The sequence below is a fragment of the Periplaneta americana genome, chromosome 9 (assembly GCF_040183065.1).
Source record: "Periplaneta americana isolate PAMFEO1 chromosome 9, P.americana_PAMFEO1_priV1, whole genome shotgun sequence".
Lineage (NCBI taxonomy): Eukaryota > Metazoa > Arthropoda > Insecta > Blattodea > Blattidae > Periplaneta > Periplaneta americana.
The window spans coordinates 42636635-42660012 of record NC_091125.1 but is presented as its reverse complement, the minus strand read 5'-3'; positions in this window follow the sequence as shown (position 1 = coordinate 42660012).

Here is a 23378-nt window from a genome sequence, read left to right as displayed (position 1 = left end):
GGGGGGCAGCAGGCTCGCCGCCGCCGCCGGTGGCGCTGTGCCAGAACTCGGCGTAAGCCCCGTGAACCGGCAGAGCGAGAGACCCTCATCGGAAGCTGCCAGCCGTTGCACCTTTTTTTCTAATCCCGGCAAATGAAACGCAACATGTTGACCGCGTACCCGGTGAGATACCTCGCTCGAGCAATGTAAAACAATGGAGGTCCATCCTACGATTGCTTCACTTATTCGTATGAACCGTTGTTATTTAAATGTGCTTTCATAAAGTTGCTAATAGAAGACATCGGTAAACACATTGAATTTACGCGTTTATTAGATTACAGGAGCTCCTTTTTGTCTAATATGTCTTGCCTAAAGTCAGTAACATCTTATATGTGAGAATGTAATAGCAATGAATATACGATCAATACAGTAAGTGAAGGAAATAAATCATTTTGAAAATACTGGATTGGGACATTTTATTACAGAATGTAATACATATGACGTTATTTGCTGGTTTATAAAGGAAAGAACGTCTTAAGAGCAAAACACAATAGGCAAGCATGTGTAACACTTAAAATTATTTTGATATCATATAACATACCATGACGATAAAGTTCATGAAATACAACTCTCACGAACTAAACTCATATGTGGCACAATCAGAATCAGTATGAGTAACAAACCAGAAAAGAAGTTGACTTAAAAATGTATACGTAATGACGGTCCCTTTCCTCCTGTACGGCAGTGAAAAATAGGTTCATGGAATATAAAAAAGGAAGTACGTAGTATGCAGGCAACAGGATTGAAGTTATTGTATGGAAATTTAGGGAGGCAAGCTGACACTAAAAAAAAAAGTAGAACTATGGATAACATCAAATTAAAAAAAAATTGAAGATCTGAACATTGCAAAGAACGGAAACAGCAAATCTTCGAAATTGATATAGACTCATAAAACCGAGAGTGAACAGATATTCGGGAGACTAGAACATAGATAGAACGTTTAGCCGGAACAGGTAAATTACCTATCAGTATTTCCGAATCTCATCAATGAGGTCACTGATGCTCCAGCGTTGCAGCAGAGCTTCCATCGGCTTGGAGAGATGGTGGCTGTGAATGAATCTGATTGGTTCTTGTAAAGGGCGGAAATTGACAGAAGAATGACATCATGCACTGTTGTGTCATGCTGGTATGTTCTGCTGTGTTGTTTGTAATGAGCACAACGTGAATAAAATATGTTAACGACTTATGAATGAACATGTCAACGGACCAGTTATTACTACTGGATCAAGAAATAAATTGTTTGTGCTGTCTTTTATTTCAGCGAGGGGACTGTATGAAAATTTTGCAAAATCTTATAGCGTACCACATACAACAACTGACACAGCCGCCATGATAGCCCTCGAACATTCAAGCAGTTCTGTTCCTATTTCGCTGCAGCGTGATGTCATTGATGTCCACCGGTGCGGTGAGATTCGGAATGCACTGTATGTTGTGAAGTTAATCGTGATGGTGAAAGGAAAACTCGTCTATTTGTTATTAATACTGTAAAACCATAATAACACAATTACTTATCCAAAAAACTTATTCTTTCGACTAAAATATCTAACTGATTTCCAACCCTCTAGTACCTCAGCCGCATAATGACAGAATACAAAAAGAAGCTTTCAAATATAATGCCGACCTTATATCCACTGTGTACTATATTCGAATGAAAGCAGTAGTAATTATCTAATTGTTTTGGGAAGTGTATATTATGACGTTAGTAGCTAAATGAATTAAACATTTTGCTAATCAGCATATTTTCAGCATAAAACAGAAAATCTCATAGCTAAATGAATGATATTTTAAATGCTCAATTTAGAATTAAAATAACTAAATTGGACTTACTGTCCCATGATTCAACTGTTTCGTGATCAACCGTCATCAGAAGGAACTAATAATTTTGAATGTACTCTGTTGGTTTATACGTGGCGAATGGACTATATTGGTTATTCCTCTGCACGCACTTTCTTTGTCGCTCTAGAACCTGGAAAGTGTTGGGTTTTCCCCTGCAATAACTTGACAGGATGAAACAACTGACTGAGAAGCACGCAGTGGTACCATTATCTCATTTTCACATTTTTTGGACTCCGTTGGTTTTTCCCCTGTATCCTTCAAATCGAGAAGATAATCCATATACAGTATTATCATTCACAACATAATAAAGGAACTGAATCGTTGCTACACGCGTTAAAAATTACAATGAGAGGTTATCTTCGTGTCTCTCATTTCTTACAATACTCCTCGGAATATTTTCCTGCATCGAGTCCGTTTGATGACTTTTTGTATCTTGCTTTAGGGCTAAATTTATACCTGGACCGTTAAAAGTACGGCCTTTAGAATGTTTTGCACGATCCTGTTTTTTTTATTTATTTTTTTTGTATTTACAGCTATTGTTGTTACACCTTGTATGTTAGAATTCCCATACAGAAACTTGTTGCTAGGGAAATCATTCTTCATAACATAAAACTATACTGAAATAGACCCATTACAGTGCACTTATTGTTACTTAGTTACCATTACAGTACAGTTTTGCGAAGGCTTTGGAATAATATTGCTCTAAATTTTCAATGCAAAATATATTGCATTTAAAATTTTGAAAACATGATCGTGTAAAAATGTCGTACAATACACGTTTTTGAAGTGCATTACAAAATCTCGGAACTTTTCCTCGATTTTGTAAAAAGCACTTCCCAATCTTGTATCGTAATATAGGTACTATTTTTTATATTATCGTGGCAATTCACCACCTGGATTTGTACAAAAAAAAAAAGAGATAGTGCTTCTCTGCTATTTTGTCCCTTTAGTATTTCAGCCTTTCTTATGTCTGATCATAAGTGCATTCTACAGATATCGTAGGTATAAGACTAGACTCTGTACATTTTTCAAAAGTTCTGCAAGACGCTGGATTGAGCTTGTTGACAACAACGAGGAGAAATATAGAAGTCATTTCCCTAACAATGGCGCTTTAATACCCTATTTCGAACCTCGTGGTGCAATGCTGTAGCTGTTCCTAGGAAGCCCGTGCATTTATTTGGAGTCGGCGGCTATCCTAAATTAGGTCTCAACCGTTTCGTTTATTTGGAGAATGCTGGCGACATGAATGTATTCTTTATTCCACGCGACTTCTCGTAAGTAGCCACACATATATATTAGGAAAATTGTTGGAATACATTTTTAAGCATTGAGTACTACTGCACGAACAAATTAACGAAAGAAAGAAAATTGACAATGAATATTATTCTACAACACAACTACGCTAATTCATGTATCCTTGCGAGGGAGTGCAGTAAGGAAATTCGAGTGCTAGTGCTGCACATCATTGTGGTTCGCCGTGCTCCAGCGGCAACTTCTCCTACATATTTGTTAAACGTGCAGTGTTTAGTTTAAATATAGGCGCTTTGAAACGAGAATATTGAAAGTAAAATATGAAAGGTTCAGAGCCATTCTGGGCCAAGCGCCATTTATTAAAAAACAGAGAAAACAAGGGTTAAAGTTAAGTGAATACCATAGTTTAATTAAGACTGACATAGCATTTAGTTTTACTGTGTATTCTTTATATTACTTGCTATATGTTTCCGTTGAATTACGGTAATAAGCTCATTTTAACGCTTGTTTTCTACGGTTTTAGTAAATGGCGCTTGGCCCACTATGGTTCTGAACCTTTCATATAAAAATGCTCCGAAGTTTTTCATACTCGTATCTTTCAAAAATAAAATAACGGTACCTCAGAATCTAAATCAATGAACCATTTCAATTGGCATTTCAAGGCTGTAATTGAATAGAATCTCATAATATTGTAGGACTTTAATGCAACAGAACAAAAGTTAAATATATTATTTTGCTATGGCATCAAATTCGATACATAATTCAAAAACAGAAATATTTCATTTCACAAATATTTTATATATTTTTAAATGAAAATTTATTCCATGTACAATACATAGTAAAACAATGATAACTCAAAGAATCAACACTGTAATAGATAATAATTAAAACATTAGAACAAGTGAAAGCGTTCAATTGTGTAGGTTACAGTAATTACGTAAATTAAAGGTAAAAAGAGTGTCATGTAAGACAAAATTTCAACAAACATCAGCAATAATAAAGAAAATTTTACAACACTTTGCTATTTGAAACAACAAAAACGTTACTATCCCTTAATAAGACTTCACAAGATAAAACAAAAGAGACTATACTCGTAGTTCTAAGAAAAGTAGCTGAGACATTTTATTAGGTACCTAAACCTAACACAAAAAAATAATAAAAAAACTTACAGTAGCAACAAATGGTATCAATTTTTTAGAAGATCAACAAATGTATATTATGGTAATGAAGGATATCTAAATGTATCGAAAATAAAAAATAGCAGACTCTCTCGAGTCCTCAGTTTGTTTCAGAACGTGAGAGAGTCACGTTCATGTTGAGTTCAAAGGTGACGCTGAAGAGTAGTATTATACTTTAACTAGAATAGTCACATAAAACACATGCAAAATTCTCATACGGTGTCGAACCTTCTTACTGATCTCGGCCAAGTTCCCCAGTAAGTGCACGCGCTCTTGAGCGGAATATGGGTAAAACTTTGAGAGATTCCGTTTGTGATGGCATAAACCGGGAGTTCGTGTAATAAAATTAATACTTTTCAACTCAAAGACCCTGAGATTAGGAAGATATCTGAAACGTTTAACAGACGACATATTTATTTCTTTGCCAGAATGAACCTTGAAAGGATGGTGGTGGTGGTGACTAAGTTAAGTATATATTTATTCACACTGCAATGGGTATATACCCGGTGGCAGTGGTAACTAATTAACTCAATAATGACAATAATAAACTTATTAATTAAGAATACAATTAATAATACTAATAATTAATACTGACAATAATTTATAATAATTTATAATAATAATAATAATAATAATAATAATAATAATAATAAAAACAACAGGGAATATCCTAAATTAAATGAAACGATCACAAAATAACATTTGAAATAAATCTAATTTGTATCTTAAACTTGAGATCGAACTAAAACCCACGAGTATGATATGTTCATATCTGCACAAGTACCTTTCAACATTACACTCATTTCGCTGTCAACTCACTCACTGCACTGGAACTAAGACACATTTCACTGATTCGAATTTCTGGGGGCAATGGCCATACAATTAAAATAAATACGATATAAGAAGCCAATAGTTATCAACAGTTTCCTTATTTTTACGCTCGGTAAAAAGGAATGAACGCACATATTTACCCAGATCAGCAAAAAAAAAAAAAAAAAAAAAAAAAATTGTAAATCTAATTTTTTGCGAACGGTATTGTGATGATACAAATCTGGCTTTCAAACAGGTTTGAATAATTTCAAGGAAAAATTGTTCCGGGGCCGAGTATCGATCCCGGGACCCTTCACTTAGCGCGCGAACGCTCTACCGACTGAGCTACCCCAGGAATTATACACGACACCGTCACAAAAAAGGGGAAAATTGTGACGGTCTCGTGTATAGTTCCTGGGGTAGCGCAGTCGGTAGAGCGTTCGTGCGCTAAGCGAAGGGTCCCGGGATCGATACAAGGTATTGTGATGAGTTCAAATCCTATTTGGGATATGAACTTTCAATGGCAATATGGTTTATAATACTGTCTTATGAAGGAGGTTACCATCACACTCACCTCAAATCACGTATGTGTAATGTGTATATATATATATATATATATATATATATATATATAATGAAAGACTCATGTATACAGTAGAATGCAAAATGTAAGTCAACGTGTTGAATAAAGAAATTAATATTTCGTTATTGAAAACATATTGATTTCTAATCTCTAAACCTAATTATAAAATAAATAGCAGTGGTAGTGGCAGCGATAGTGGTAGTAGTAGTGGTAGTAGCAATAGCAGCATCAGCAGTAGTAATTATTAATAATACTATTGTTATGTAATGATTACTATCATCAGATTAGCAGAAAAGAATAAATAGCTTAATTTAGAAGTATCTGAACTATACGTAATCTCTAGTCCATTAACGAGAGGGTGGAAGCTGGGAATGATCACTTCCAAAGAGTTAGTTCCTCAGCTATAATAAAAGTTACCGGTCTAATTTAATGAAAATCCCGAATAAAACTCCAATCCTACTGGAGAACGGTTGTGTGTAATGAATAACCCTCTAGCACAATATCATCTCATCAGAAATTTCGACTCTAAATAGGTACCGGTAACCTAGTAGTTGATACAGCGTCGTTAAGTAACGTACTAGAAATCATTATAATTTTCGTCAGTTATTAAATGAAACGTATTTTTTGCAGTGGATTTTTAAAGCGCTTGAAATCTATTAAAGTCTACAAGGACATACAGTACATGAATCAAAATATATGCCTAAAAAGCGAAGTAACTTCCAGAGGGAACGTCTTACATATGCTTGCAACATGATTTATTTATCAACGAGAAAAACGTCGACTTTTCTAAATATCGCAACAGTAAATTATACAGATCATCATGATTTCCTAACAGTTAAAAATCACTTGACCTAAATACATATGACAGAGACTATGGTAATATACTGAGTTTTCTCTTGTTGGTCAGATGGAATTTTTAACAACTCATATGTTCTTGTCACATCTTTGAAGAGCGAAAATGATGTGGCAAGCATCATCACGCAGTGGCCAAGTCATGTTCCAGCTTGGAAGGACTTCGCATCTGTACGTACTCTGAAATAGTCTCAAGGTTCCAAAACTTGGCGCTATTTTCCCGGGCATGCGAAACTTCACAAGACTACGCAACAAGTTCTGTGTCCAAAATTTTCACAATCCTTCAATTCGACATAACTTATTCCTTACTTATGTACTCTTACATGTAATTCCATTTCGTAAAAAAAAAAAAAAAAAAAAAAAAAAAAAAAAAAAAAAAAAAAACCGAACCAGGATTGTATCTACTTATCCCTCATACCTTCAGAGTAGAGGTTCACATATTCTACAAAGAAAGGCTCTTGATATGGAGCCAGCAAGATATCAAGTCTTTACGTAATGCAATGCAGGATAAGAGATCGCGTTCTAAACTTGAATATAAGGTCGTCAAGTTAAGGAACGGAATTCCGAATCACTCATAAGGAAGCTATGTTCCGAATTTCTATGATCCGCTGGCGACATGGTGACCACTTGACATTCAGACACATCAGGTCCATGTAGTGTAACGTAAAAATCTAATTAAACATGTTGATGAATATTTTTCCGGTTAATTCGATGCCCATAAAAGTTTCGGATTAGTCATTCCTATCAGATAGCTACAGTGATCGCAAAAAAATGTTGCAACGAGAATAAATTGACGTCCTTCAGAATTTCGAATAGCATATAGTCCTAAAAGGAAATCTTTGTGATGTAGTCCTTATGTTTCAATCATCTGTAAGAACTTTACGAGATCTGCCAGGCAAATATCCATGACATATTTATGATGTAGTTCTTGACAATAGGCCGTTTGCATTCTTACATATTTAAAATCATAACAATAACTTTATGTTGTTTGTCCGGAAAGTACCCATCCATTTAATATTAAGAAGTAGCCTACATAGGACAATGACGCATCAGTTTCTTTCAAAGTATTCCTTATGAGAATTCATACACTTACCTCAGTGCCCCTTAAACTTCTCAAAATAGCTAAAAAGTCCTCTTGGGTATCACCCTCAATTACTTCGTTGCGTTCTCCTTAATCCCGTTCACGATCTGTAATCCCTGTCTTTTAATGGCGGATTTTTGGTAAGAAAAAAGTCGCAGTCGCAAGGATCCAAATCTGCACTGTATGGGGGTTGAGAAACCTGGATGATGCGATGTTTGCCAAAAAATCTCTGCAAGACACATGAAGAATACGCAGACACACTGTCGTGATGACGCTGCCGGTTACCGCTTACCCATAGCTTGATAGTTTTCTTCTTACTGCAGCTCACAGCAAGCGAAGAACTCACTGTACTCATTTTTATATTTTGTCTGGTCTCGAGGAGTGTCTTTGTAGTGAATAATACTTTTATAATAAAAAAGTCTCGATTATTCTCCAACTTTGCCCTCCCTTCTTTGGAAACACAGACTCAGGCGATTTTCACAGGGAAGAATGAGTTTTTGTTTCAGAGTCATAGCCATGGAGTCATGATTCATCTCCGTTCATCTCCGGTTATAAGTCAATCTTAGCGATTCAAAGCAAGTCCAGTGCAACTTCAGCACGAAATTAATTCTGCTCCTGTGGCAAGTATAGCGGAACGAATTTTAAGCTACGAGCTTCATGCCATGATGCTCTATCAAAATCTAAAACAATAGTCATTCTAGTTTCCAGATCTTATAATTCTCACATTGTCGATTGTCGACTGAAGCAAACATTTTCAGTCTCCTGTTTGTTGAAGGTCTTCCATAATGTTAATCGCTTTCAACGGATTCCCGCCCACTTTTGGTACGTTGGTATCACAACTGTACCTCAGTTTCGTTCATTGAATCATCCCATAAAGTCCTGTTAATCATGTCCATGTGGGATGCAAAACTTGGCACAGATCCCCTGATATATTCGCATAGTCACTACATAATTTCACACAATAGTGTTTCACTAATATCTGTAATCGCCTCGGGAAAGTGACTAAATCACACATACGTAGTGAAGTACGTTTTAACTGGCTACCAAACTGTATCACTGCTGCTTCACAGGTTCTCGAAATATTCAAAATAGCTGGATACTTTCCGAACAGACCTCGTAGAAGCTAAAAATAATTATCTGTAAACCAGATATTCGACAGCTAACTATTAGTTAAACAACTGAAGCACCGACTTATCATGCAGTTTTATAGTAGCTTGGATCTGCTACTGCTAAGAGTAAAGAAAATCTCACAGCTACGCGACGCCTTAAAGGTGCTTTCATCAGCGTTTTCATAATAAAATTGCAGTTGTGCGGTAAAATTTAAGTGTGTGCGATTTCAGTTACTGCGCGGCCTCGCGGTAACTTAGAGTGAATATTGATTCGGGTACAAATCAAGAATGCAAATTGGAATTTGTGGTGGGCAAAGATAATGGAGAAGTATGCTTTCTAGGCGTACAATCTATCCCTTCCCATTACTGCTCAATAAATCCGTGCAATTTACTATCATCTATTTCACTAGCACAGAAAACTACTTCTAAATGTTTATCATATGAGTATGTTATTCCAGAGAAACATCACCACTAAATTCCTGGCTCAGTCGTAGTTCAATCAGATGTCGACTTCTCACCAGAGGAACTGGAGTTCGGTTCAAGCCAGGCTCTCCAAAATTTTTAATTAGGTACTTATTGAACACAATTTCCTAAGTATTTCGGTTTTCCTGTCGTTTTAATTATTATATTATATTATATTATATTATATTATATATTATATTATATTATATTATATTATATTATATTATATCATATCATATTATATTATATTATATTATATTATATTATATTATATTATATTATATTATATTATATTATATTATATTATATTATATTATATTATATTATTCCTGTTTTATAGGCTTACTCTATTGTTGTATCACCAATAATTATAAATAACATAAATAGATGAACATTTACATTACTTATTACTATTACTCAGAATGAAATGCTTTCAGTGAGATACATAAAAAATGTAATTCGTGAACTTAGAATTAACTTCTGGAATATGAGAAATTCGCCAAATAAATAATAACATATTCCTAGTGTGGCAAAATTTGAGCGCAGGCATCTTATATCTCAGGTCCTCCATTCAGAGCTTAATGTACGTATATTTGTTACCAATATGATTTCTTGTAGTATCTTAAGTAGTGTAGAGATTTGGTATTGTGTCAGTTCATTCCTTCCTTTACTTTTCTTATTACTCTGTAACTAAAAATCCGATAATGAGTAATGTCTTCAGTTTATGAACATTACATTTTTGGACGGCACATTTTTAGAAGACAGATAACAGAACTTTGATGACTTAGAATTGACTCTAACGCCATAGAAGGAAAAGAGTAAAACAGAGAATAATTCGTGCTATAAATTTCAAGGATAAATGTAAAACAGGAAATAATTTGAGTTATAAATTTCAAATCGCAAACATTATTGGGCTCTAATGCTATAGGAAAAAAGTGAAAAACAGGGATGAAGTGTGTTATAAATTTCAAGCAAAAGATTAAACAGAAAATGTATTATGTTATAAAATTCAACTCAAAAATAGTATTTGCTTATAATGCCACAGAAGAAGAAGGGAAAACTGAGAATAAATTGTGTTATAAATGTCAAAGAAAAGATTAAACGGAGAATTCATTATGTTATAAATTTCAAGGAAAGGGTTACACAGAGAATGAATATTATGTTAAAAATTCTAGACATAAACACTATTTGCTTATAATGCCATGTAAGGACAGAGAATGAATTTCGTCTATAAACATGAAGCCACTAATTTGTCATTCGTTTTCAATTATTCAGGTATTGGATAGTTTTAGGTTTTTCATTCTTAGACATTCAAGTGTAACGGTAAGAGGTTCATAAGTGGGGAATTTCATAGTCACGCGGTCAACATGACTTAATCCACCGCTTAAACACGTGGCAGGTTCGTGCAATGTTAACAGGAGGAAAGAAGGCACTTTAAATACGATATCTATAGAATATTTTTTTTACTTTCACATTTTTCAGTACACAATTTTTCTAATTCTAAAATCGATTAAATAGCTGAATTGTAGTAATTGTGAAATATCTGGAAGAAATTTAGAGCTAACTCTTTTATGGCAACTTGCTGATTTTACTATTCGTATCAAGTAAAACTCAGCGCTTCACGCTCGTGAGAGCCATTAGTGTGCTTGCGCCGGGGCTCGAACCTGCTCTTACTGCGTTAATAACTCGCTCATTGAGTGTGACCTAACCTCTCGCTAATTGCAGCCTGCACGTGGCTGAGAGGCGGATTGCCTATGCGACAGGAGAGCGTTGCGATGTCCCACGCTGTGGTTAACTGTCTCGTGACCCAGCATTGTGCGCGCTGATGACGCAGCAGGGATAGCACTGCCATTCGACCTGCAGGATTTGAAATGCTCCGCCGAAGATTTGAGGACATGAATTAGCATAATACGAGTAGCTTGCTGCTAGAAAATAAGGGCCTCAGACATACATCTCATCATAGCTTACAGACTGACAAAAACCACGTTTAAAAATAGCAATGAAACTGTTTTGAGCCTTGCTCCAAACTCATAACGTCACTTTCTTTTTAATAAACTTAGTGGCAGTTACACTTATAAAATTTGTCGAATTTCAAACTTATATTTTAAGTGCATAATTGTAATTTTTGTTTAGTGATACATATTAACATAAACTTCTCTCTTTCTTTCGTTGTCCTAATATCTTCGTTTCGTGGAAGAATTCATAACTCATTTTTCCAGCACTAAAGATAATGTCCATTAAAGAAACATACCAGGTTAAACAATATTAATATTCAATTTATGAAGTTATATTTCTATGCTGATAAACTACTATAACATAAATTTAGAAAACTGTGATAAGAATAATTTTTAACCATTTTAAAAACATGAAAGTTTCTCAGTCAGCTTTCACTAGAGTAAGTTATCTTAATTTTGACTTGGTCTTCCAAGCCTTCTGTGTGCGTGCGTGCGTACATACGTACATATTACATACATGCATGCATGCACGCACGCACACGCACACATATACATACACACAACATAACATAATATTACGTATTTTATTTTCAAAAATTAGGTTACACTCTCGTAGCTTTGAGTGAAGTTGTTTTATTTTGCAATGGCGAAAGTACTAGTCTCAAATAAAACAACTTCACTCAAAGCTATGTAACCTAATGTTTTGAAAATACAGTTTAAATTTATAGGTGTAGACGGACCTAGTGTACCTTATATTATATATGTATTATAGTGACACTATAATATCTGAACAACCAATTGTTGTTGTTGTTTAGTCAACTGCCCGAAGAACCTCACAAGTGATATCAAGAAGGCATTACTTATGAGGTAACTAGGCCAGGAGGTAATGGGGCAGAGTGACCAGTTCCTCCCCCCCCCCCAATTGCATACATCGCCGACTAGCTACATATTACACTAGTCAGACTCTGCCGACTGAGCTACATCGATGGCTCTACTAAAAGTATACAATACATAGTCAATCAGATTATTAAATTTACAATCGCAAACGATCATTCATAAGTTGAGCTATATGTATAATACAAAACAAGTAAGTTAATTAAATTTAAGGCATAAACAATTCAATCAGTTGTGATATACAGAAATTGATAATACGTCAATATCATGCAAACTACTTCAAATTACAAACACAAACAATTTATCAATAGAGCTATACAGATTACTATTCAATTTAAAGCATATACAATTCATCGGCCAAAACTATACAAATATATACAATACAAAGTAAGCAGAATAATTTAATTTACAAGAATACTTTCATTAAGCTATACAAATTTGTGCAATTAATATCAAGTAGATTAATTCAATTTATAACCATAAACAATTCATCTGTTGAGCTATACAGACTACTATACAATTTACAGCATATACAATTCATCAATTGAGCTATACAGACTATCATTCAATTTACAGTAGGCCTATATACAAATCATCAGTAGAGCTACACAGACTAGTAATCATTTCAAAGCATATACAATTCATCAGCCAAACTATACAAACATATACAATCAAATTAGTTCAATTTACAAACTTATTTTCGTTAAGCAATACAAAATTGTACAATTCATATGAAGTAGATTAATTCAATTCATAAACTTAAACAATTCATCAGTTGACCTATACAGTATACTATTCAATTTACAGCACATACAATTCATCAGTTATGCTAAACAAAATATACAATGCATAGTAAACGGATTAAGTCAATATAAAAACATATTTTAGTTGAGCTATATAAAATTGTACATGTCATTTAAGTAGAATAATTCAATTCACAAGCATAAACAATTCATCAGTTGTGTAGAAGGTATGAGTATGTAGAAATTTGGTTAATTCCTTTCTAAACATTTTCTCGTGGTTCTTCAAATCTTTAAGATAATTAGGCAGTGCATTGAAGACTGTTATACATGAATAGCGAACTCCTTTTTTATCTGAGTTATTAAATTCAGGCTATTTGGATTGTTACTAGCATCGTTCTGAAATTCACTACAAAACCTGCAAAAGATATGGTAATATGACGTAAATAATAGATAAATATATGCATAAATCGTGTAGTTAAAACGAAATTTGAACCTTCATGACTAGATGGGCACTTCGCGCAGAAAAAAATCTTTCGTGTCGTCTCAATAGCTTAGACGCTAAGACTTCTGCGTATTATGTAGAAGAGAGCGGGTTCGATTTTTGTTTATACCAACGATAATTTTTTGGGTGAATAACGTTGACATTGAGTTTTATAGAGTTCTGAGATTAAGTGTTAATGATCACAGACAGTACAAAATTACAAATTATAATATTATAAACGTTAATCTAATTAATGCATTTACACCATTTATACAAGGTGATTCAGGCCATCCGTAAGTCATTTATTTCGGAAACTAGTGCATTAAAATTTTTGAGACAAAAATATTTATAACTAAAGCATAAATGTGAACTTTCACTTGAGCGTGATTTCATCAATCAGTCTTAACAGGAAGTAGGGTCAGTGGCGTATTACTGTCGTTTAAAATTTCAAAAGCGAGTCGTAGTCAAATATGGTACCGTTTGATAGAGCTCTTCAAAACAAACAACTTTCATAGGAAACATTTTTATTAATTCCTACTCTTTCAATGAGAAAACGAACGAAAAGACAATGGATGATTCAGTCCAACCGTAAGTAATTTATTTCGGAAACTAGTGCATTAAAATTTTCGAAAATATCTGTAACTAAAGCATAATGTGGACTTTAACTTGAGGTTGATTTCTTTAATCAGCCTTAACAGGGAATAGGGTCAGTGGCGTATCACTTTAAAATTTCAAATGAAAGTCGGGGTCAAATAGGGTACCATTTGATAGAGCTCTTCAAAACAAACAACTTTCATAGGAAACGTTTTTATCAATGCCTACTCTTTCAATGAGAAAACGTACGAAAAGATAATGTCATCAACACTGAAAAATGTTGACGTGATCCTTATCGTGGTCCATATTGAGGTTTTTATTGTGATTCTTATTTTGAAGCTTGTGTTTCATGTCGTGATCCTTACCGTGGTCTCTGTCGTAATCCATATCGTGCTTCTCGTCGTGGTCCATGTTGTGATCCTTATCGTTTTCCTTGCCGTGGTTCATGTCGTAATCCTTAATGTGGTCCTTGTCGTTCATATCTTTGTCCTTTTCGTGGTCCTTATGAAGGTCGTTGATATCTTTGTCGTGGTCCTTACCGTTGTTCTTGTTGTCTTCCTAATAGTTCTTTTCGTGGTCCTGGTCCTTGTCGTAACCCTTATCGTGGTCCATGTCGTGGTATTTATTGTAATTCTTGTCGTGGTGTTTGTCGTGTTTCTTGTCGTAGTATGTTATCGTGGTCCTGATCTTTGTCCTTGTCGTGTTCCTTACAATGTTCCTTGCTATCTTTACCGTAGGTACATTTGTCATTTCAAATTAATATTGTTCTCCCACTTTGAGGAATGACTTTCGTGTTACACTGCATATTTCGAACTTTCATAGAAGGTAAACGATCAGGAAATTAAGAAGAGACCAACACCAGAAATAGACAGACAACTGAAAACATTTTGCACTAGTGTGTACTTTGGAGAAGGATGAAAATAGGCCTACACATTCACGACAAAATGTCTTCCTGGCTACGTATATCGCGTGAACTTTAACTTGTAACTTTCGACGACCAAAAGTCGTCTCGTTTTTTTTTGGGGGGGGGGAATTGTTCATATCAGACAAAACCTCAATCAGAGGATGAAAGCCAATAATGTCTAAAATAATATTACGTACTACATACATAACATACGTATATACATACATACATTATATTATATACAGGTTGAACCTAAGTAATGTCATCAATTTCAGGGGGTTAGTCTTTGAGATGTTAAAAAAAAGTTTAATATAATTTTGCTCGTTTTTGCTTCCTTTTACAGATAAAAATTGTATGAAATATTCCACAGCATCGTTTGAGAAACTCATTTATTTAATTTCCAATATGCTCTATCAATTTGAGAGCAGTGTATTATGATAATAAGTGATTGAAAGAATTGTAATTTTGCTATTTAAATGTGCAAAAATTTTATCCGGGCGAATGTTATATTGTAAAATACCTTTGCAGAACGAAAAGTTACATTTGTTCGAATCAAATTTATGTACATTCAAAGGACAAAACTAATACCTTTCAATCAGTTATTGTCATAATACACTGCTCTCTTTAATGGACTGAGCATATTGGAAATTAAATCAATAGCTTTCCCAAAACACGGTATGAAATGTCTCATATAAAATCATTTTTATCTCGAAAAGGAAGCAAAAAGAGCAAATTTTTATTTAATTTTTTGTTTGAAACATACAGAAAACGGATGTCGGTAAATTCTCATTTTTAAATAGAACTGTAAATGATTAGAATGACCTACCTGCAGCGGTCTTTGAGGGCTGTCCTTCCTTAAGGAGATTCAAGAATAACTTAAAAAGTTGTGTATAAAGTGAAAATTAAGATGACATTCAACATTTAATTTTTTAAGATGACATGTATTTATCTAGCATGACGAGTTTACTTCCTTGGTTTGAATTGTAAATTATTTAAAAATAGCGTGTAAGAGGGCCTTAGACTAGAAATGTTTAGTTTAAATGTAAGTTCTGTTTATAAGTATGCATAAGGATGTAATTATTTGACTTACTTGAACTATTGTATCAGTGAAGCGAGGTGAGTCAGTGAAGTTATGGTTTTACAGTGCAGTGAACAGTTCCGATCAGTGATAAGTTATAGCCTCAATGAAATGTGTTCTATAGTGTCAGTGAAATGTGTTACAGAGTGTCAGTGAAATGTGTGCTAAAGTGTCAGTGAAATGCGTCATAGTGCCACTACAGGGAATGAGATGAGAGTAAAGTGAAAGACTATTGAAACTTATGTAGCACCTATACATAAGTATGTAGGTTGTATTGTAAAATTAGGTATTTTATTTATGTTTTATTATTGTGTTAAATTATATTGTGTATTCTTATTGTATTGTGTATAAAATTGTATATGTGTTGTAAAATTGTATTGTGTATTGTAAATTTTATTGTGTATTGCTTATCATTTTATTGTGTATTGTTTATATTGTATATACCACTGCCACCGGGTGCTTGCCCACTTGCAGTGTAAATAAATACATTCATACATTCATTCATACATTCATACATCTCAAAGAATAACCCCCTGAAATTAATAACATTACTTACGGTTCAAACGGTTCTTATATTCTTCAGTCCACATTTTTATAAAATATTCATATCGTAATTCACTATTTTTACATGTTGTTTGTTGTAGCAAATTTTAATTTAAATCATGCAGGACGTATTCTTAAAATCATTTAAAGATTTCAACCTCATATTCTGATATTTTATTTACTTTAATGATTTTTACTTTATGAAAACAATTACATATCAATAACTGTTTGTAATTATTATTTATTTAATTAGAATCAATGCGTTATTTTCCCATCTTACAAAGTACGATGAAAAAATAGTATAATGCTGCAAATAAATAAATAAATATTGAAATGTTTATATAGGCCTACATACTGCAGATCTTGCCGCATTTTTCATAGTACCAGAAAGTGATTTTGGCATATCAGTATGTCTGCCAGTTCCCTTGTGTACAACGATTTCTTCTAAATTTCTAGATTTATTTTGTCATGAAGTTTCTAGGAATGAATTCCTCTGTGAATATTTGATATAGAATGAGGCAGTTTGTACCAGAAATTAATTGATAATTATTTCAAGATAATAATACAAAATTGTTTCAATGGCTTTTTATAAATGAGGTGAAGTGACTAATAATACAAAATTGTTTCAATGGCTTTTTATAAATGATGTGAAGTGATTAATAAATTGTATAAACCTAATATATATCTCCGAAAATGATTGTTATGCAACTGATAAATATTTTATCAAATTACTCAGATGTATGTGTTACAAGAAATGAAAATCTTACATAAAGTTGTATTAAGCTAAACAGGCAAATAACGTGAGTCTGTAGAAGTCTCCTGCTAATTGTTCCTCTGTAGTTAGTCTCTGATAGCTGATGTCACTGACGTATTATACATCCCAATACAGTCATTTAGTAACATCACCGTTAATGCCTCTGCTAATTACATCTCTTTTACCGTATCGCATTGTTGTGCTGTTTAATAGCCGGACGCACACTGCGTAATTAAGCAAATGTTTAAACATAAAAGAGAACGAGAGTGAAATACATGACATGTATTCCTGGAACACTCAAGCTGGTACGTGCACGAAGTCAAATGGGAGTATTCGCTGTGAAAATGGCGGGAAACCTGACACTCCACAGACGAAGAGCTAGTTGCAAATTTTGCAATCAGCAAGTCTCCGCACTCGACGCCCTAAACCAGAAGACAGAGAATCAATACGGGCAAGGAATAGACAGCGGGCCCATCACAAAGAGGTGTCAGCGCGAATGAAACTGACGCCACTATCATAACATCGGCAGGTATACATGCATCAAGACGAGGAAGGCAACTATTATTATTATTACTATTATTATTATTATTATTATTATTATTATTATTATTATTATTTTTACCATTTAAAACATCCTCTGCAAAACGAATACCACGACATTTCAAAGAAAACGACCAATAATTTCAAAAACAGCCTCAAAACAATATGACAGAAAAAAAAATATATATATATATATATATATATATATATATATATATATATATAATTTGAACTGGTAATGGAAATTACGGAAAAACGACTGAACGGATTTTAATGAATGATCCGTCATTTTGAAGCTCGGCATTCAAGGATTTTTAGAAAAATAGTAACTTTCAGTGAAGCGTTAGTTTTCCTACATAATTTTCCTATTTTCAAAAATCCATCTTTCGTCAGTTTTGAGGACTAATTGCATTTCAGAATAAAACAAAACACGCACTACAATAAACAACAGGCTATTACACGAAGGCCATGACCTGTAGGATTGCTGACATATTTAGAGTTCAAATTCAATTCGTCATTAAAAACTTCAAGACTTACTAAAATTAATTTACAGGTCTGATTCTCCGATGTGTAATTTTCTTAGTAGAGCTGTGTATTGAATATTAAAATCTACAAAATTTGAGGTGATTTGATGGCATTATTACTATTAGAAATGAAATATTATTATAGTTAATGCCATATATATATAACTGCAAAACATGCGTAAGATAATAATATTGTTATTAAAAATCAAATATTTTATAGTTATTAATCAAGTGGGGTTGGGTCTTTTTTTTAATGGCGGTGTGGTGTAGATACTTATAGGCTATGCTTATTCTCTTCAATATTGGCTCGAGAGAGCGCAAAAATTATAGTTCCTAAGGAAATACGGTATTACTTACTGATAAAATAGGAGGCCTACAAAATTTTGTAGTCTCCCGATCATTTCAGCAAGTTCTCTTGGCAGGATAAAATGATTTTACCCTCTACATTTCAAGCTCTACATGCAGAAGCTATACCAAGATGCTACGTCTATTGTTCGAAAGCATAGTAAACCTGACGTTTTTAACTTTAACCTACAATCCACAATGACCTGAAATAGCTATTGCTTTACTCCCAAATGAAAAATCCATTGATCGTCCTGACATTGTTACTTGCGTTGTCGCGTTGAAACTCAAAAACTGGAAGTGGATAGGTTCAAGAAAAAGTATTTGGCATAAAAAAGAGGAAGTATGTTTCATTATTATGGAAGCAAATAACGTTCAAAATGTCTGGTATTTTTCATTGAAAATAAATCTGAAAAAAATTTATTTGAACGTCTAATGAACTTAGCAGCATTTGCTGCACAAGTCACTAGTATTATATAATCCTCATTATATGTCCCCGCATATCAACAAACATACCGCAAAATCCTTTCCCTCCCCAAATATTGATTGATATTATGTTCGCGCCAGAAAATAAAATAAGCAAGTGTGGGGAAATCACAGATGTTTTTTTTATTAAGTTGTTAATTTAAAATAATGATCCGTTATGCTACGTCATCTGTTGCACTGATACCAAAGTCCCTGCGGTGTCTACGTGGTCTAGAACAGCAGCCTTCATGCAGGCGATCCGGATTGGAATCCCAGGCAAGAATAATATTTTATTACTTAAAAATCCTAAATGACTCTTGCGACGAAAAGGTCGTAGTTGAAGTTCTTCCCATGTTAGGCATCAACATCATTCCATCCAATCTCATTCCACAGTATTCTCCAACCGCCGACTGACAATGCGCGGAGAGAACTAGTTTAGGGACGCGAGCTTTTCTGTTCGAAAGCTGGATAGGTACCTAGTAAACATCAGCATAGACAGATGTGGATGAGAACTGCCGTACCTGGGGATCAGCGAAATAGTTTTCTTAAATGGTCGTGGCGCTACGTTTCGCTCTTCCTCTTCACGATAATAAGTATGTCAATTAATTGTTCAGTTACTCAGAGTTTATTAATTTCTGGCGCAATGTAAACACACACACATTACTCACTTACTTACAAATGGCTCTTAAGGAACCCGGACGTTCATTGCCGCCCTCACATAAGCCCGCCATCAGTCCCTATCCTGAGCAAGATTAATTCAGTCTCTACCATCGTATCCCACCTCCCTCAAATCCATTTTAATATCATCTTCCCATCTACGTCTCGGCCTCCCCAAAAGTCTTCTTCCCTCCGGTCTCCCAACTAACACTCTATATGCATTTCTGAATCCGCCCATACGTGCTACATGCCCTGCCCATCTCAAACGTCTGGATTTAATGTTCCTAATTATGCCAGGTGAAGAATACAATGCGTGCAGTTCTGTGTTGTATAACTTTCTCCATTCCCCTGTAACTTCATCCCTCTTAGCCCCAAATATTTTCCTAAGAAACTTATTCTCAAACAACCTTTATCTCTGTTCCTCTCTCAAAGTGAGAGTCCAAGTTTCACGACCATACAGAACAACCGGTAATATAACTGTTTTATAAATTCTAACTTTCAGATTTTTTGACAGCAGATTAGATGACAAAAGCTTCTCAACGGAATAATAACAGGCATTTCCTATATTTATTCTGCGTTTAATTTCCTCCCGAGTGTCATTTATATTTGTTACTGTTGCTCCAAGATATTTGAATTTTTCCACCTCTTCGAAGGATAAATCTCAATTTTTGTGTTACCATTTCGTACAATATTCTGATCACGAGACATAATCATATGCTTTGTCTTTTCGGAATTTACTTCGAAACCTATCGTTTTACTTGCTTTAAGTAAAATTTCCGTGTTTTCCCTAATCGTTTGTGGATTTTCTCCTAACATATTCAAGTCATCCGCATAGACAAGAAGCTGATGTAACCCGTTCAATTCCAAACCCTATCTGTTATCCTGAACTTTCCTAATGGCATATTCTAGAGCAACATTAAAAAGTAAAGGTGATAGTGCACCTCCTTGCTTTAGCCCGTAGTGAATTGGAACAGCATCAGATAGAAACTGGCCTATACGGACTCTGCTGTAAGTTTCACTGAGACACATTTTAATTAATTGAACTAGTTTCTTGGGAATACCAAATTCAATAAGAATATTATATAAAACTTCTCTCTTAACCGAGTCATATGTCTTTTTGAAGTCGATGAATAACTGATGTAGGTACTGCATCTTTATACTCCAATTTTTTTTTTCCAATATCTATCGATGGACACACACACACACACATACATATATATATATATATATATATATATATATATATATATATATATATATATATATACTCGTATATATAAAACGTATATGTATACATACCATTACTTTTTATTAACAAAAAAATTTCTTGCTACTATCTTACATTGAGTTCCTCGTGTTACAGTAAAGTTCTGTTCGTCTGTCGTTAATTTTATTTCTTGATAATTGCATTCCACTATGAACTTTTCATACTAGTTTCCTTCCCTCACAATTTGTATCCTACCATATAGATTTAACAATAACAATATTAGTAATGGCAATAATAATAACAGTATAATAATAATAATAATAATAATAATAATAATAATTACAATCGTTAATAATATATTAAAAATGAACATACGGGATGGAAGTAATATACTGCAACTCTGAAGATTTTAATAGTTTATTCTTTGGAAAGAAGAAAACAAAAAATTCTAATACCATTTTAGTCACAAATTAATACTTTTGTCAAAAAAAAAATACAATTTTCCTGTAAATATTAAGACTGTTTCATTCAATAAGTACTATCCGTACGTTTCTGAGTTTTACTCGTTTAATTAGGAAAACTGGTAAGGATTGATTTATCCCTCTGCAGTTTTTCAATAAAATGAACGGTTTTCTTACAAATTAAATAAAGAGAGTAATACGTGTCGTTATTTTCTACCATTAGGAAGTCTGGCAGCACTACTGCAGTGTAAGAGACTGAACACTACTATGAGAGAGAGAGAGAGAGAGAGAGAGAGAGAAAGAGAGAGAGAGAGCTGGCGATGCACTGTTGCCAAACTAAGCAGACTTTCAGCGTAATTTTCTATTTAGTCATAATATACTTAATTACAAAACACATTATAAATCTGTTATTTATTTTAATGTACTCGTATTCTACAGAGTTATATCACTTCCACCTGTATATGGCTACACAGTGAAGTTTGTGAATATTTTCACTGGCATGTATGAATGACTTTCGTGGTCCGTAATAAATAAAAGACGTGTTATAACCATAACTTATTTCAGTTGATTCTCTGGACCATCATACCATTTTCTATGGCCAGCAGATTCACTCTAACTGCACAGTAATAAACCGGATATTGTTTGTACTTCGTAATTCAGGTACGACATTATAGCAACCCACTGTTGTTGCTACACCACCCAATCAGAACTCAGTCTCTACGATGAATGGAAATTTTAAAATATAATAGCTTTGCAATTAAGGCGAGTTGAAAGTGGGAAGTGCAAACTGAAGTTGTGTCAATTTTAATTGGATCTTGGCTATATACCATGGAGATTGGTTCAACACCTCTCAAAATAACCAAGCAAGGAAACATTTGTAACTGCTTCGGAAATAGTTGTAGAAGAAAGTCACTTTCCCTTGAACTGCTCCATAGAAAGCCGATGTAATCTGGAGTGGATCGTCTACATAAAGCCGATAAATAAATAATTCTTGGTGAGATGAGATGATGATGATGATGATGATGATGATGATAATAATAATAATAATAATAATAATAATAATAATAATAATAATAATACTAATAATCGCCATTATCATAATATTGTATAAAATATTTACCACTTTTCAAACACAATCGAACTACAGAATGTTAATCAGGATTTGGTAAGAAATCCTAAGTGAAAATACGTTAAAGAGAAGAAATTAAGGACTACAGAGTGAAACATTTGTCTTAAAAAATTGACTGTTTCCACCAGGAACGGTCACAGTTATCCAGATATTATAAAGGCTGTGACAAACGTTTTCGAAAGCATATTAATCCGTAGTAGGGCTCCTTTTGCAATTGATTGGTTGTGGCGATGACAGCATTAACGGCGATCGATACTGGATGGCGGGACAAGCACCACGCCAAGCAAGTGAGGTTCGCACTCAGGCCTGTCTTGCACCGTCAAACTGATGTCGCGACGGAAAACATTTACGTGTGCCTCACAATTTGTTTCTCGTTCCACCAGTGAAAGCGCAATGACAAATACCTGTTCTTTTCACTTCCTCAGCTCCCATTCTCCAAACAAATATTTCTTTCGCTTTACATTTTGCATACCGTACGTACGTTTACATATGTATGTATGTATGTATGTATGTATGTATGTATGTATGTATGTATGTATGTATGTATGTATGTATGTATGTATGTATGTATGTATGTATGTATGTATGTATGTATGTATGTATTTCTTTTTTTAGTATTAGTTGAACAGCATGTCCCATTACAATGAAGGTAATACTACATGCCTTGCTACCTGTATGTTTACAAAATACACATTATGCCTCGTTTCTGTCACACTTTAGGCGTATGTAGGTTTAAGTAAATCTGGTAATTCTTTTGGAAATAAATTCTCATACATATTAATAGCAAAATGATATTTATTTTCCAAATGCGTCTTGTAAGTTATCAGACTCTCTTCAGCAACGATCAGTTAGACTCTCAAGAAAAACATACGTTTTATAAGTTACCTCTTTTGATGATGTTGTTTT